Source organism: Scyliorhinus torazame, chromosome 5 (genome assembly GCF_047496885.1).
Source record: "Scyliorhinus torazame isolate Kashiwa2021f chromosome 5, sScyTor2.1, whole genome shotgun sequence".
Classification (NCBI taxonomy): domain Eukaryota; kingdom Metazoa; phylum Chordata; class Chondrichthyes; order Carcharhiniformes; family Scyliorhinidae; genus Scyliorhinus; species Scyliorhinus torazame.
The window spans coordinates 141,183,343-141,188,098 of NC_092711.1; the positions used below are offsets into that span (position 1 = coordinate 141,183,343).

General features: G+C 43.3%; 1 long non-coding RNA gene across 1 annotated transcript; it reads right to left on the bottom strand.

Annotated features, from left to right (window-relative positions):
• Window positions 1–874: 874 nt before the first annotated feature.
• Window positions 875–3,793, bottom strand: LOC140419868 (uncharacterized). Its single transcript, XR_011946056.1, has 2 exons — window positions 3,308–3,793; window positions 875–2,442 (listed from the first exon to the last, which is right to left on the bottom strand). It is a non-coding gene; the product is annotated as an uncharacterized lncRNA (long non-coding RNA).
• Window positions 3,794–4,756: the final 963 nt, after the last annotated feature.

Below are 4,756 nucleotides of genomic sequence, written 5' to 3' on the forward strand. Positions count from 1 at the left end.
CTGCCATTTCCTTGTTCTGAGGGGCTTCAATGGAGTTGAGGTTTCAGTCAAATCAGCCGTAAACCTATTGAATGGTGCAGCAGGCTCGAGGGGCCGAGTGGCCTACTCCTGCTCCTAATTTGTATGTTATCACATCCTTTATAATAGATTGTAGCATTTTCCCTCCTACTGATGTCAGGTTAATGGGTCTGTGGTTCCCCGTTTTCTCTCTCCCTCCTTAAATATTGGGGTTACATTTACCACCTTCCAATCTGCAGGAACCATTCCAGAATCTATAGGGATGTAGAGCATCAGCTTTGGGGGATTTATTAACTTCCAACCACATTAATTTCTCCAGTACTGCTTTGTCACTAATACTAATCTCTTTAATTTCCTCATGCTCAATAGTCCCCTTGGTTCTTTAGTGTTTTGGGGACAATTTCTGTATCTTCCTCCGTGAAGAGAGACACACATTTTTTAGTTTCTCTGCCATTTCCTTATTCCCCATTATAAACTCTCCTGTCTCTGCCTGGAATGGACCCACATTGCTCTTTGCTAATCTTTTCCTTTTCCCATTCCTAAAGGAGCTTTTCCAGTCAATTTTTATGTTTCTTGCTAGCTTGCTCTCATATTCTGATTTTCCTTGTTGCTGAATTCGAAAACAAATTCCCAATCCTCCGGGTTACTACTATTTTGGCCACTTTATGAGCCTGTTCCTTTGAGCTATGGAATCTTTAACTTTTCTTGTTAGCCACGGTGTCATCACTTTTCCTGTTGAATTTTGTTTCTTAAAGAAATCTATGTTATGTAAATATGTAATAATTCCCGAACGGCTAGCGAGTGCCTCTCTGTCGTCATATGTTTAATTGTAATGACCCAATCTAACACAGACAACTTGCCCCTCATAACTTGACAGTTTATTTTTGTGAGAAACACCCAGATAAATCAAACAAAACAACGATATAAACGCCACAACCCAGCTTCATGGCAACGTGGCATGCTTTGGGGGGTTCCAAACAAAAATCGGAACCAAATATCTTTTAACTTCCAAACACCTTTTAAATCTTTTGTCCTCATGAAATTTGGAGCCAGGTATTCGCATCAAGGCTCAAAGAGCATCAATCCACTGGAGGCAAAGTTGTGAGACCGGCCAGTCCAGCAGAAAGAAACCCTCTAACCATCCCCATCGACCAACCGTCAGAATGAAGGAAATGCAGTCCTGGATGTAATTGAGAGCAGAAACAATGTCAGAATTGAACCCCTGTAATCAACTGTGAACTTGTTGGTGTCTCACCGGATGCCATGAATCACAAAATCCCTTCCCACATTGAGAGAAGATGAATGGTGTTAGCGGGAATGAATCCAAAAGAATCACTCACCACTGGGGTCTGCTCCATACGTCAAACACTTAATTGATTTAATATCGGCGGGAGCGAGTCACTGGTCTCACCAAGCGCCTCTCCGAATGCACAAAGAAAATGATAAATATTTACACAATCCCAACAGTTACACAGCCCAACTTGTCTGGACACAATCCAATTATAACAATTATTGATTACTGGGCAGCATGGGACTGTGTGGTCATAACAGTTCATAAACCGACAGAGTGGTGTTTTCCAGACCCCTTATCAACTGTCCTTGGGTCTTCTTGATAGACTCTCTTACCTTAACCTCATTACGGACTGGTGCGACAGGCAGCATTCCTCACAGGCAGCTGCTCAAGGGCTACCTACAATGGGCGTTCAGCTCTGTGAACTCCTTCACAAGTAATGTGGCCAAATCAGCTGGCTACCCCATGATGCCTCAGAGGCTGCTACACAACATTTTAAACTAGGATTATGCATTGATAGTGTGTATCTAGAAAATAATATGTATTTAAAACTATCTCTGTTTAATATACATATATTGCAGGTACCGCCACCCTGGGCCCATTTCTACAATGGCTTCTCCCCAGTGTGAATTCACAGATGTGTCTTTAGGATGCATAAATGAATGAATCCCTTCCCACACACAGCAGGTGAATGGCCTCGCCCCAATGTGAATGCGCAATGAACATCCAGTTCAGGCGGGACTCTGAATCCCTTCTCACAGTCCCCACATTTCCACGGTTTCTCCATATGTTGGGTTTCCTGATGTCCCTCCAGGTTAGACAATCAGTTTAAGCCTCGTCCACACACAGAACACGTGTACGGTTTCACCCCGCTGTGAATGGTGCAATGCTTTTTCAGGCTTTGTAACTGGTTAAAGCTCTTTCCACAGTCAGTGCTCTGGAACACTCTCACTTGGGTGTGTGTGGCTCGGTGCTTTTCCAGTCACATTGATGTTTAAAATCTTTTGAAACTGACAGATCGTGCATACATTTCTCCTTTTGCATTCAAAGGCCGATGACATTCAGGTCCCATAGAATCAAGTGACTCTGTCAAATCAAGACACGACGTTTGAGATTCCTCCTCATCCAATATCCTGTAAAAATGTTTACAAAAAGCATAACTATCAGTCCAGGCAATTCTATTTTCTATGAAACAATCTTTCCTCTCTCATTCCTCAAAAGCTGTAAATCTCCATCTCACATACTCTCCCTCCATTCTCACTCTGCTGTACCTAATATTCACCCTCCCAATTCTCCTGAAGGGGCTGATTCAGGCTGATTGACAGATCCATGGTCACTGCTTCCTGTCCTGGACACAAAGATCATAACAAATAGGAGCTGCAGTCGTCCTTTCAGCCCATCGAGCCTGCTCAACCATTCAATAAGATCATTGGCCGATCTACCTCAGAACCATTTTCCCATACAATCCCCATGTCGTTTGGTATCTTCAATATCTAGAAGCCTATCAATCTCTGTCTTGAAAATACTTGATAACTGAGGCTCCACAGTTTTCTGGGGTAGTGAATTCCAAAGCTTCACCACATCCTCGAGTGAAGAACTCACTCCTCATCTCAGTTTTCTCTCTATTTTTCTGCCTGTTCCCCAGAACCCTTACTCCCTTGTCAATCAAAAATCTCTCCATCTCATTCTTGAAAAATTCAATGACCCCCCAGACTCCACTGGTCCCCGTGGAAGAGAATTCAGAGACGTAGATACAGTAACATATTACACAACTGGATAAAATAATAAATTTATTTTATTACAGAACCATGAATAATGTATCTTATCTGTGCCATATAACAACACTGGACATATTTCTGTCCGATATTAATTTACAGCCCCTTAAATGTCAGCCATCTCCTGGGGAAACCAGCTCTTTAATTGTGAACCCAGACAAATAAATGTGTGAAGCTGAGGGAGCAAAGGATGTCAATGTCTTTAAGAGAGAGAGAGAGAGACCTGGGCCAAGCTTTGCAGAGTCTGCACCGTCCATGGATTCGCTTCAGTTGTTGCAAGTCACCAATGTCTCCCCAGAATGAGGAAAGAAATAGAAAGGGGGCGAAAAGAAAGTATTTTACTCCCAGATGTTGGAGACCGGCGGAAGTTTCAGTCTATGTGAAGCTCGATCTTCAACCTCCAAGCCCGCGCTCTGATTGGCTGGAGGACAAGAATCCTTCCAATGCTCCAATTCCTCCCATTGGCCAACATCTCAACAGAATGGTCAGGAGGCGGCTCCCTCCCGAACGTGCGCACCAGCCCCTCTCCTTTAGGCATGCGCAGTCCCGGGCCGCGGGGAGATCACCGAGCGGCTTCTCGCTCAGGCTCCAGTTGTCAGCCGGTTGCCTGGATACCTTGTCTCGAGGATGTGTGGGGGAGAGGGAACAATGGATGGGGGTGGGGCTCTCGTGTCCGTACCGGGTATGCGCACTGGAATCTGGAGACGTCATTGCGGAGCTGCGTGATTCCTATTGGTGATTTAGGCAGGACTCCACTGAGGTCAGAAAGCGGAAGTTGGACAAGAAGTTCAGACTAAAGCGTCCTCCTCTGGGAGGAAATCAATGTCTCCACCTTTCCATTATTTTCTAATTCTGGGGGACATTGGTGACTTGCAGCAACTGAAGGGAAAGGAAGAGAATCCAGGGAGGGTACAGATTCTAGAAAGCTTGGCCCAGGTCTCTCTCTCTCTCTCTCTCTCTTAAAGACATTGACATCCTTTGCTCCCTCAGCTTCACACATTTATTTGTCTGGCTAAAAGGATGGTCTCTTTCCTAATGTTAAATGAAAGGGCTGGTTTCCCCAGGAGATGGCTGACATTTAAGGGTAAATTAATACTATTAATACTGAACAGATTTATGTCCAGTGTTGTTACATATTACAGACTCAATATATTATTTACAGTTCTCTGTAAGATGCAATGATTATTATTTCCAGTCTTGTGATATTATTCATTACTTGGTACTACTGAACTAAGCACTGCTTAAAAAAAAAGGGACTTCTAAAAGTGAAGAAACTTTTATCTTCACTCATCAGGACAGATGCAAGAATACCAAATTTCAAAGGGAACAGTGTATAATGCCTTGAAAGTAGGTCTGGATTGGTTGGCAAGTCAGAATTGATTGGGCGATGTTTTGCTATGGTGAATGACACAGTTTGATCACCAATCTTTTGAGTATTGATAAAAGGTGCAAAATATCCAACTAATTTTATTCCAGTTTTATATATGATTATCAGGACTCTGTTTCTTGGACCGGAAGTGGTGAGGATTGGCCTGTTCACCAGAATGTACTGGCACCTTTTGGAGATTTGGGAGGCTGTATGTTAAATAAAGCAAAGTGTGTATAGAAGAAAAGTGTGTGAGACAGAGATTTACTTTGGGGGAACAAATGAAGAAAGAATGTTCCATAGAAA